At 45.6% G+C, this 12,699-nt stretch overlaps 1 long non-coding RNA gene across 2 annotated transcripts in view; it reads right to left on the reverse strand.

Annotated features, from left to right (window-relative positions):
- The window catches only part of LOC117032526 (uncharacterized), a 79,110-nt gene extending 66,736 nt beyond the window's left edge, over nucleotides 1–12,374 (reverse strand). For both annotated transcript variants that reach the window (XR_004424740.1, XR_004424741.1), the window contains exons 1-2: nucleotides 12,148–12,374; nucleotides 10,951–11,019 (exon numbers count right to left, since the gene is read on the reverse strand). This is a non-coding gene — a long non-coding RNA (uncharacterized LOC117032526). The remainder of the gene's footprint in view (nucleotides 1–10,950; nucleotides 11,020–12,147) is intronic.
- Between the last annotated feature and the right edge of the window lie 325 nt (nucleotides 12,375–12,699).

Genomic DNA, 12,699 nt, shown 5'->3' on the forward strand with positions numbered 1-12,699 from the left:
GCTATCATATTATTCTGCTTTTATTCTTGGTGGAAGAGAATGGATGTTACAGATACAAACACAGACTGGGTCTCTGACTTTGGCTCAGATTTATACCTTCCCCAGGAGACTGGAAGCCCTGTCATCTTCTCACAGAGGCAAGTGACACCCTGTCACTGTCTCAGAGCACCTAGGTCCCCTTGGGTGGACTCGCTCGGCAGCACCCAGAGATCAGCCCCAGCCCTGTTTTCCTTCTGCAACCACAAGGTGGTATGGCCAGCAGCCATGGGAGAGTTCTTCTTTTTCCAAAGTATGTTTGCTGTATAAACACAATCGTAAAATGAAAGCCAAGTGTCGGCGATGGTGGGGTTGGAGCAAGCGGGGGGAGAGGCAGCATTCCTGCTGCCGGACGGCCAGCTGTGCCCAGCCCAGCCCCGGTGGTCACTGTGGAGGAGGAGAAGTCCTGTATCCTATCATGTTGTCAAGCCGCACAGACCCTACTTTCTTCAAACTTCATTTGGCTGGAGTCATGTAGGGGGGTCAGGGGAGGAGGAGGCAGCTGGGAGAAGGAGCAGGAGGAGGAAGCCAGGGAGTTATGCTGAACTGCTCCCAGGCTCCAAAGTCTTGCTGGATGCAGAAAAATCGTCCAGCTTCCACCAACTTGTCATTGGATCCATAAAATGCACTGCTTGGGTACTACAGATATTCCTCTGGGGCTGCATCTGTGTGGTTCAGATTCAAAAGCAGGATTACTGACCTTGGAAATGGCTCCATCACCCAGCAACCTAAAGGATGAAGTAGGTTCTCAGAGACCCTCTGGCTGTGTCTCCAGAGGAAGAATTGAGTGGAAGACGGGACCAATGACTTTAGGCAACTTCAAAACACAAAACAAATTGCGAACACTTGTATAAATCATGAAGAAGTAGGCATAAAGACTTGAATTATCAAAACAGCTGTCTCAATTCTCAGCGTCACTTTGGCTACGAAATTCCATCTCTTACGCCCCTTGCCCCGTTGCCCTGCCTGCTCATTCTCCCTGCCCCCATCCCCACTGCCATGACTTGTGGACTTCCAGCTCCCCCCAAAAACACTTCCAAAATATCACCAGTTCCAGCCACATCACATTCCATTCCTTGCCCCTCTCCGACTTGCTTGAGGAGCTTGAGTTCTTTAAGAAGGGTGGGGAGTCGGGGGAGGGTGCAAGGGGTCTGGAAAGAGTGTGCTAGGTTCCGATCTAATTCAGATGTACTGTACTCTGTCAGCTCAGAAGGGAAACTTACGACTCGCAGCTGCATTGCAACAAGCACGGGGATGAAGCCATGGAGGGCCCCCGCATATTTTCCTTGGCCTCGGCACAAGCCGTTGACATCATTTCAGGCTTTCGCCATTCATCCACTGCTGTTTGGAGCTTGTGGCTGTATGAGGCTGTGTTCCAGAGTCTGGGGAAGGTCTGATTGCAAATTGGGTGGTGGTGGGGATGGAGGTGGTCCCAATGCGTTTGTCAAAACAAACAGAAATGCACTGAACCTTGCTTTCCCTCCACTAGAACGATGAGTGAGACTACCCCCCACCCCCTCTGCCCAGCCCACTCCCCCAGTGCAAACAGACTCAGGCCGAGGCTAGCCTAGAGACCCAGAGAAGCCTTTGTTCTGTCTGCACTATTCGGGGGAATGATGACGAATGTTTGCCACAGGTAAGAAAAGCAGGGGTTCCAGTAGCAATTCTATCACATCCTTCTAGACGTCAGTGAGGCCGCTCTGGGCCCATCTGCATTCTCCCGAAAATCCTGGGTAGCAGGAAAAGCCTGTTAATCGTTCCCAGAGGTCCCAGAAAAGAAAATGGCAAAAGTAGGAAATGTTAATATTAGGAAACAGGGCATGTGCGTAGGTGTGTGCTGTGCAGCATTAATAATTATGTTTAGGAAACAGCTCTTCTATATGGAGGATGTTGTAAAGGAGAGCCTCTTTCAGCCAAGCTTGCTAACTCCTTGAAATCTCTCCATTCTGGTAGCATGGGATGCAGTCGGGACAGAAGTCAAGAGTCGGGGAATACTTCGAGGCAGGATTAGAGAGCACAGGTAGAGAGTGCCTCTGACCGGCCCAAATGTTGCTTCCCATGTTGAGAACATGAGATGTCATGTTTCCCACCGCCAGCTCTGGACTTTGTTACTGAGACAAAGTGTATCTTAATGGAAAGTACCCAGGCTCTAGAGGCTGTGGGACTGAATTTGGATCCTGGCAGAGGCCACTCTTTGTTCCAGCCAGGGCCTGCTCCTCTGCACACACTGGGGGACAGGAGCCCTTCTTTGTCAAACGTCATTGACACAAAGGGTTTCAGGAGAGCCCTCAGCCCCAGAGACTCCCATATCACTCAGAGCTGGAGGGACCCACAGTGTTCTCGGAAATGTTTAACAACCAGTTCTCTAGGGAGAAAGAGCCCTGATTTGTAGCATTTGCCAATGTCTGTGGTGTAAATAATTCCATCATGGCCAATTTCAAGCTACTAACTGTTGGGGGACAATTTGTTAGTCTCTTGCATTTCTGTACATCTTGTGGGCAGAGGTACTGACAGCTTTTGTTTTGGACTATCTCTCTAAGGATGTTTGTATTCTCTCTCTCTCTCTCTCTCTCTCCTCTCTCTCTCTCTCTCTCTCTCTCTCTCTCTCTCTCTCTCTCTCTCTCTCTCTCTCCCTACAATGTTAGAAACAGGACTCCACATCCCTAGAATATGGGAGATTTGCACGATAAAAACAGTCTCAATCTCTGAATCGATTCTCATAGAGGAGTCACACAGGAAATCTACTAATTAAAAAATATTCACATTAAACTCTGCATGAATGAGAAGTAAATTTTTTCTCATGGTAAAACATATATATTTAAGGTGTTGGTTATGGTATCCAGCATTATTTACCCTGACTAATGTTTAAGTAGTCACCATTATTATCTTTACCTAGTGATGGGGAAACTGAAGCTTGGAGGTTAATGGACTAGGTGTCATTACTCGTTAGTGGCAGAGCCAGGATTCAAACCTAGGTCTGTCTGCCTCCAAAGCTTTTTGCTCTGCTTTGCTGACTCTTCATGACAAAGGCCCATATGTGGCAAGGGTTCTGAGGTCCAAGATTTGCCCCTAGTAGGAAACAGGTCTCCCTGCCAGAGAAGGCCAGTTATCTTTGGTAATCAGCCCCGCCTCTAGGGAAGTCTAGAAGGAAGTCTGACCATCTGCACCTTCCAGGAAGATTGATTCATTGTGTCCAAGCCACTGCTGTTCTGGGCAGGGCAAAGATCCCCTGAAGAACTCTTAACCTGATGAGTACTGCACATTCAGGACAGCTGGTGGACTAAATGAGGGCCCCCCACGGCCACTGAGAGACTCCAGTCACCATGGGATTGCAAACATTGCAACAATTCAGTGGGCACTCCTACCATGAAATGGCTGAACTCCCGCAGTCTGCAGTCAGATGGGAGCGCCCAAGGCGTCACAGCTAGGATGACCTGGACCCTGGAAAGCAGCTGCCTGACTATAACTTCCACGAAGTCCCATGTGACTTAGGTTAGGCACATTTTAAGCACTTATTGAGCACCTGCTGTGTACATTATAACTACAATTACTACTTATGAGACCCTGTTTCAGAGACTGACAAAGGATTTGTTGTTCTAAAATCTGGATGTATTCGAAAGAAAAATCTGACAACAATACTAAAGTAAGTCACATTTGGTTTGACATTTAATGAATCATCTTTGCTGAGAACGGGGGGGGGGGGGAACATAAATTCAGGACTATCTTGGAAAATACCCGACATGGAAATGCTGTTGGGTGATACAAATGAAACAGAAGAGGTGAAGGGGGTGTCATCTGTCTTATCCACTTCTATGTCCCAGAACCAACATAGAGTAAACACTCAGAAAATGTCTACGGAATGCTTGGCTTAAAAAAACAAGAGTTTTCTGGGCCGCTTTGGTAGTTCTTATATCTTTTCTGGGCTCTCAAAAAAACCCACGAGGTTCACCTACTCACTAAGTCAGAATGGTGGAAAGGCATATCTGCCATAGCCTGTCCCAAGATATTTGAGAAACACACTGGCAGCTCAGCAGTGGGTGTAAGTAACCGTTCACCCTCTGAGCCTGTGCCCTGTGGTTCCACCATCCCACATTCTTGGTGCTTCTGACGCACACTGAAGAACACAGGCCGAGGTGTGAGTGGATGAGCATAAAATGACTAGCTCCAGGCTGAGTGCCTGTCTGCTGAGCTCTGGAAAATGCGAACTTCACAGACCATTTCTTTCTCTGGGTTCTGCCCACCGCCTCCCAAGCCTTGGCATTCAACAGTCCAAGAGTAGTAATAGTAACTAATAATAGAAATCATTTCCAATCATAACACGTGGCCTGATCTTACTATAGAGTCATAGGGATTAAAATATTCTCAGTATGAAAGAAACTGCTTGTTTCACAATTCGACCTTTGGCAAACACAGCTACTAGATCCCCAGCCATCCCCCTGGGCTGGCGTTTGCACGAGTACATAGGGAAATTCCAGTCTGTGTGTTACTTACAGGGGCCCCTGCCCCAAGCAAAATTTGTCATCTTACCCCCTTCCCTCCTCCACGCTGCCACCATTTACATTCCAAAAGCTTGCACAGGAGCTTGTTTTGCCCCTGCTCAAAAGCTTTGGATGACTCCCCATTGTTTAGGTAATAAAACCAAAACTCCTTTGGCATTAAATGCCCCAAAGTGTATCTTACACGTTACTGTACTCTACCCTTCTTCCCCTAGCTAGAACCCCATGCTCTAATCAAAATTATCCACTCATTTTCCCTGAACACATTCTTTTCTGTTGAGTTTCCATTAAAATAAAATTTATATACAGTGAAACATGCAGGTCTTCAACGTACCATCTGTTGAGTTTTGGGAAATGTATACAACCGTGTAAGTTCCGCTTCACTATTTCCATATCTCAGAAAGTTCCCTCATGACCTTTTCCACTCAATCCTTCCTCCCATAGATGACCACTGTCCTGATTTCTGTCACCACAGATTAGTTTGCCTGCTATGAACTTTATATAAAGCAATCACACAATATGTACTCTTGTGTCTAGCTTCCTCTGCACAACATAAGGTTTCTGTTATTTATATGGGTTGTCACATGTATTGGTAATTTAGTCTTTGTTTACTCATTATTGCCAAATAGTATTGCATAATAGGACTATGCCAAAAGTTTTTATCTATTCACCCTCTTGGTAGATACTTGGACTGTTTGCAATTTGGGGCTATCAGGAATAAAGCTGAGATGAACACTCTAGCCCAAGTCTTTTTGTGGATATATGTTTTCATGTCTCTTAAGTAAATACCAAGAAGTGGAATTACTGGAACATAGGATAGATACATTTTAAAGTTTGTAGGAAACTGTCACAGTTTTCCAGAGTGGTTGTACCATTTGATACTCTCCCCAACTATGTATGAGATGGAACACACTCTTTATTTCCTTGCCTCTGAGTTTGATTTTGCTGTTTCCTGTACCTGGAAAGCCCTGGTGCTACTACCTGACACTGCTGCCATTGGCCACCTCTGCCTCTGTTAAGCCACCTAATGATTGTACCAAGTTGACCCAAAATGTGTAACATCTTAAATCCAGTGATGTTTCCTTCTCCTTCACCTAGTGTCCAAGGTAGTTCTATGACAGCAGGGTGTGGGGCATGGGTGGGTTTGTTGCAGCCCTGTTAATCCCCACATAAGGCTTACAAGGTAACTCAGCACATCAACATTTAGCCAACGGATGGAGAATGAGAGAAGGGAGAAAGAACACCTTTCTCCTTAATGACTTGGCCCAGAAGTAACCATTATCCCTTTGGCTAACATTTCACTGTTGAGAACTAGTCTCAAACCTCGCCTACAAGTAAGCAAAGCTGTGAAATGGAGATTCCAGCTGGACAGCCGCTTACAAGCCACAAGTCTATACCATGGGAGGGAAATCACAGTCTTTGGTGTACAGTTAGCCATCTCCACTACACAAGGGGTTACCCACCTTTCCAATCTGACTGTGCCCTTTGAAATTATCCCCCAATCTGTGTGGAATTAATCCCTTTCCTCTATATCCCATCATACTTGCTGTCCCTCTAGCACAGCACTTACATCTGCCTTTCATTAGTTATTTCCCTGTTTTGCCCACTAGATGGCGTCCTCTTGGAGGGTTCTGACCATCTTGGATCCCGGTGCTTGGCACACAGTGGAGTCTCCCTGAGTGTTTGTTGAACTCACAGCAGTAGAGACCTATGGCGCCCTCCAACTCCTCCTCTTGGACACACCACTTGTCTACCCTCCCCAGGTCCCCAGCATCTAGATGAGCCTTGTCTCGCCAATGCAACATGAACCACAGTGGCATGGCCACCTCCAAGTTGTGGCAGGAGGAGTGGGAATGCATCCCAATATTCTAGATGTCTCTTTCCTCACCTGCCAGCTGGATGTGGAGGCTACAGGGGGACCCAAGACCCAACAGGCAGGGCCTGTGTCTGGAATGCTGAGTGAAACTGAGCCCCTCTGCCGACTTTACTGCTGAGAGTGGTCACTGTTTGTTAAATCAGTCAGCCTGCCCTCACAAACACCCTCACAGTGGGTGAACTGCAGCCACTAAACTCAGGGAAGGACATTCAGTTTCCTTCTCTTTCCATTTCCTTTCTTTACGTGTCACAACGTGTCACTGTACAACATCAGGCCCCATGCTGGTATGTGATGCCAGTGTCTCGGTAAAGAGAGTTTTCAAGGTTTAAGTTGAACCGCGGTTTTGTAGTTAAACCTGCTAACGATTCCACTGAGTCTTAAATATTATGCATTTCTACTATACTCCATTTGACTCTAAGCTCTTAAAAACCGGGTTCTAATTCTTCCTCTGTACTCTAAGTACATAGCTATTCATTCACTTAGTAAATATTTACTGAGTGACTACTACATGTTATTCATTATCCTAGGCACTGGAGATAGAGCAGTGAATCAAACAGACCAAATCCCTGCCCTCAGAGAACTTCTGTTATAGTGAGAGAGACAGATAATACGTAAGTGTGATTATTGAAAAAGCGGGAATAACAGAAATCCCCTCATATAGCATCATGTCATTCTTTCCCAGCTCCTGGCACAGGAGCGTTTTCACATTTATATGAGTCAATAATTGATTAATGTCTGCCTCACCCACAGAGTTGTGAGATCCATGAATCTGGGGCACCACTTTATCTCCAGCACCTAGCATAATACTGGCACAGAGCAAACACTCCATAAATATTTATTGAATTAAAAAAAATGATGATAATATTTACTATTTGCTGAGAGGCAGTTATTTTCCAGGCACATGAAATGTTTGCATGCATTATTTTATTTAATCCTTACACCATCCTGCCAAGGAGATATTATTACCTGTGTTTTACCCGTGAGAGAATTGGGGCTCAGAGAAGTTAGGTGAATGGCCCAATGTCACATGGCTAGCAGTAAGTGACAGACCTGACATTAGAATCTGCACGCTTTCCTCAGGACCACACCGTGACACACAACAAGAAGTGCTTTTTGACGTCCCATATATTCTTGCTCAACAATGAGGAGCAAAAACTATGCGCCACTGTTCCTGTGAGCTGGACAATTCATCCCTTTCCGCAATTTGCCCTGGTCAGCCACGACACCTTCCCCAGCAAATGGAAGATGTGCGCTTGTGGTAATTACAGACTGTGTTGTCCTTTTCATTTATGTCTTCACAATCCAGCTTGACATTGTGTCATAAAAGTTTATGTACTGTGTTCTCTCTGCTCCTTACTAATATTCTCTGGCATTCTCCCTGGCCATCCAGAATCAATACTATCGCTCCTCTCTCAATAAAGTAGGGAGCTACGAACAAGGCCCAAATGTGCACAATGACTATTTGCAGCAATTAGACGTCAGTCTGAAAAATGGCCACGCTGAAGGAGAGTGGGCAAGATCTAAGGACCAGCACATCACTGATGTCCCACACCAGGGACCCGGGAAATTGGACTGCTTAAAAAAATACCCTTTCTCCCATCACTTCTTCTCTTTCTCACACTCTTTGTCTCCTTCTTTCTCACAAGAGATAAGGAGAGAGAAGTGCATTCAAATTAGGGACCATAGCAATCGATTTTTACTTGCAGTTGGTGGATTGTAATCAATGTTAATTAACCAGATTCTTTTTCAGCAAAAGTTGGGACAGGAGAATAACTGCACAATATTTTTGACCAAGACAACGGATATTAATGGGCTTTGGTGCAGTCAGAGAGCAGGAGGGAGAAAGACGGAGGATGCTGAGAGGCTCAGTGGGAGAGAACACGTCCACAGGAAGAGGAGAGACTGGAACAATTTTAAAGTGGTCTCCCCAATGGGCCCTAGTAGCCCGGAAGTTCAGCTGTTTGCACATCCTCCACTAAAGAACAGACTTTCTGTCCTGGGAACAATGGGCTTCATCAGGGGACTATTTGCACATGGTCAGTGGCAGCCACCAGGAGGGTGACTCAGGCCATGTAATGCTAATCCCATGATGCTAATCACTCTGGAGGATTGCTCATACCTGGACCATATGGCACAATGGGAAAAGCAAGCAATTTAGCAACAGAAGGTGGTTTGGCCTTTAGGAGGTGCTTCCTGGCTATGGATCTGTGGGCAAGTTACATAACATCCAGACCCCCATTTCGCTCGCCTACAGCAGATGTGATTACAATTGACCTCATGAGCATTGATGCCAGACTCAAATAAGATTCTATACGGAGGCACGAATAAGATTTTATATGGAGGCACATTGAAAGATGCTCCAGGAAGGTCAGCAGCTCACTGTGGTAGGGAATAAGGACAAATCCCTGGCCTCTGATCTCAACCAGCCAGGACATGAGATGGGACCTGAGGTTCCCTTCTGATCTCTACCAATGTCTGGTAATGTAGGAAGTTGTCTTGGGAGTTACTCATGCCCATCTTTATTTCAAAACAGTCTCTATTTCTAAATGCAAGTGTAACACTGAGGAGAGAACCCCCAAAAGTGCCAATGCTACCTTGCAATATCCCAGAGTAAGCAAAAGAAAGATATAACTGTTGGAAACCTAACAGAGTTGCCAAAAATAAACCCAAAAATTGTATCTGTTTCAGAACAGTGCACACGTAACCATATTTTGTCAGGATAGACAATAGAAGCAGAAGCCTACGGGCATCCAACTTCTAGAGAGACCAACCACAGCCAGGTTCTCTGGGCTTCCCCCAACGTCATTTTGGTCCAATGATGCCTCTACTTCCGAGAGAAACTTCCAAAGCCTTCTATCAAGAGAAGGATACCAATATTTTTGTGTGTTCTTCAAGTCCTCTGGGGTTGAGGGAGCACGTTGGGGAACATTATAGCAGGTCACATGGCCAAGCAAGAAAGAGGTTTCTAATCACCGTGGGTGGCCCATTGGTCTCTGGGATATGGAAGTCCCAACTGCGGTGATGTACACTAGCTCCTCCTTTCCCAGGCATCTTTAGAGGTCTTCTACTTAAAGAAGGTGAATGAAACAAGAGAACAGGATAAAGGAGTGGAAAGTGAGAGAAATGGAGAATCAGAGGAGGTCGTCGAAGGTTCACGGGTTCAATAAGCTGTGCTGACACCTGTCATGAGGTCGCCCCCCAGCACATGCTGAAGACCCAGAAGGAAACACCACCTCTGCACTCAAATTGCCCACGGAATCCTGGGGTTGGCTGGAGGGACACAAATTAACAGATATTCACCGAGGAGGGGCGCACTGCTCAGCTAGGGCTGCAGGAGGTTGGGGAAAGGAGCCGTTTTTTTTAAAGAAAGGACATTACCAGGGAAGAGAAAGACAAAAGAACAGAGGGGAGAAGGAACTGAGAAAACAGAAAGGGAGGGGAAATCAGGAGATAGCAGCAGGGGAAAAATTATTACCTCACCCCAGGATTTATATACTAAACTCATATGCAAATCTTGTCTCATTGATCTGTGACTTCAGTGAATAAAGCTGCCTTTTCTGGAACTATTGATTGTGAAGCAAGCTGAGAAAGCCAGGTCAGTCCTGAGCAGACCTGGGGAGTGAGCTCACAGTGGGTGGGCCTTGCACTTAATTAGGGAAGAGCAATTGGCGACCAGGACCAAAGTGCATCCTTGAGGGAGGACATATCTTTTTTTTGTTTTTAAATTAGTTTCAGGTGCACAAAACAATGTACTAGACATTTATCATTAACATCCCTCACCCAGTGATAACCCCCCTACCGCCATCTACTACCCCTCTGACATCACATACAGCCATTACATTTCCACTGTCTCTATTCCTAATGCTGTACTCCACTTCTTGAAACTATATATAATATATATAATATATATATATATATATATATATATATATATATATATATATAATTGTAGTTGACATTCTTTAACAGTACCTCCCTCCCCAATACAAACAACATTGCTTGGAAACCAGGGCCGGGTCCACCATGCCAGAGCCCTATAATATGGGCCCCTCCTGAGCTGGTCTAAGGGTGGGGAATCTCCTTTGCTCACAGAAGTGCATCCCATTTCCCCCAACTGTTCAGATTTGCCAATACTCAAGGTGTGGACCCCTCTTGGATCTATGTGGAACCCATCTAGTTTCTGAGGAAACAATCAGGAAGTTGACCTGACTTCAAGGAAGAGAGATATTCAGTTTTGGTCCCACTCCCGAAAGTACATGGAAAATACCAGAGGCCAGGAGCGAGTCCAGCCTGGGGCTAGGACTTGGGGGTACTTAATCCTGCAGGAGACGCTGACAGGAGGGCAAAGGAGAAGAGAGAAAAGGAGATCACGAACGTAAACAGGAGAGGACAGACATTCAGACACATCCGAGCATGTGACCTGAGCAAGAACAAGGTGGTGATGAGTGGATTTCGTGCTTATCCTACCTCAAAGGTTCATCGAGCACCTCCTCATTAGGTGTTGTGGTAGAACCTGTGAATACAGTAGCAAGAAAAGCTTACCTGCCCTCATGATGCTTGTAGTCTCGTGGGGACAACAGAGGACTTGTGGCAGGCAGGGCTTCTCAAACCCTGTGGTGAAGGACCAGTTGTTGTTTTATTGCCCGTCCATTGTGGATTGATACCAGGTCACATCAACGTCAAGTCACTAATAAAAGTTTCTAAAGGCTTACATTTCTGTATTTATCTTCTCACAGACTGACAGGGATTGCCCACCACATTTTGAGTAGCTCGGATGACAGACACTGATTGCCTACTAAACAGTTACGCTTTCCTTCTGCTCTATCAAGAGCATTCAGTGTTTTTTAGGGTGCTAAAAGACTACATTTATCAGCTAAACGCAGGCAAGCAGCTGTCTTTTTGTACAGCTTATAGGAAAGTTGCATAAAGGGGGCTAATTCATCTGGGAGATAGTCTCATTAGTTCCTGCCCCTTTCAGGGATGTGCTGACCTATATTCTCGTGGACATTTTGCAACCATGAGGCAACACTAAGGGTAGTGGAGCAAAAAGCTTTAAGGACCTAAGTTCCTGTTGACCATAAAGCTACCACACCTGCTCTGTACGTCCTATCTTCAAATTTCTTGTTATAATGAAAGTTTTTAAATTTCTATTTTGTTTAAGCCACTGAGATTTGGGGACAATCATCAAGTATATATTTCATCTGTGACATGAGTTAAAAGGCACTTACCATGTGGGGCAGTAAATATTATTATCACAATAATTAGGGGAATATAGAGTTCTATGAGGTCCAGAGAAATTGCCTCTAACCCAGGTTGGAGGGAGGGCTGAAGAAAGCTGTCTGAAGGAAGCAATGATGGCATGAAGGAGGAGTTAAATAGGGAAAAGAATTCATGGGGAAAAGAGATTTCCAAGCCCAAAAAACAAACCCAGTTTATGCAAAACCAGGAGGTGAGAGGGCGTGGGGCCACAAGAACTCATAGTTTAGTGTGGCCTGAACAAGAGTGGGAAGGGAAGAAACCGCGGTGGTCTGCCTGACACCTGTGACTGCCCAGGGGTGGGAAGTGGTTGTCCACACGAAGGTGGTCAGACGCCTGACCTTCTAGAAGACTCTCTCCCAACAGAACTCAGACAAAAACTTTCAGAAGACAACATTACCTGCTGGAAGTCAGCTAGCAGACATCGGTTCTAGCCTCATCTCTCGGGAGGGGAATCATGTTCAGTTCAGCCAAGTCACTCACCTCTTTGGGTTTCCATTCCCAAATCTGCCCATCAGGCCTCATGATACTGTCCCAGCGACCGCACGTGGGGTTTGTGAACAGAAGCTGTGATATCCTACAAATAATAAATGTAAAGACATTATGTTCAACCCTCGCCTTTTACTGGTAGGAACGTGGGGCCCAGAGTTGTCCCAGCTAGATGGAGAGAGCTAAGCCTGGGTTTTTGCTCTCCCAACTCAGAGGCTGTTATTCTTTCCACGCAAATAGCTGCGTGTTATGCACTTGAAGTGGATGGTTATTGTTCCTGCCAAAGGGAACACAGCAGAGCAAGATGATAGAGTTTCTTATTTCAAGAAACCTAGTACTTGAAGGTGTTTTGAATAACACATATTTTTGAAACTAACTAAATATTTGGAGTGTGCCTTCTCATGCTTCCTTTCTGCTCTAAAAGCAAAAACAAGTCTATGTAATTTGGTGGGGGGAGAAGGGTTGAGTTAGATAAGAGGGAAAAATATAATTCAGTAACCACAGATGTGAAAGGGCCCCGAAGTCTTTAGACCAGATTCACGTCTT

The sequence above is a fragment of the Rhinolophus ferrumequinum genome, chromosome 12 (assembly GCF_004115265.2).
Source record: "Rhinolophus ferrumequinum isolate MPI-CBG mRhiFer1 chromosome 12, mRhiFer1_v1.p, whole genome shotgun sequence".
Classification (NCBI taxonomy): Eukaryota; Metazoa; Chordata; class Mammalia; order Chiroptera; family Rhinolophidae; genus Rhinolophus; species Rhinolophus ferrumequinum.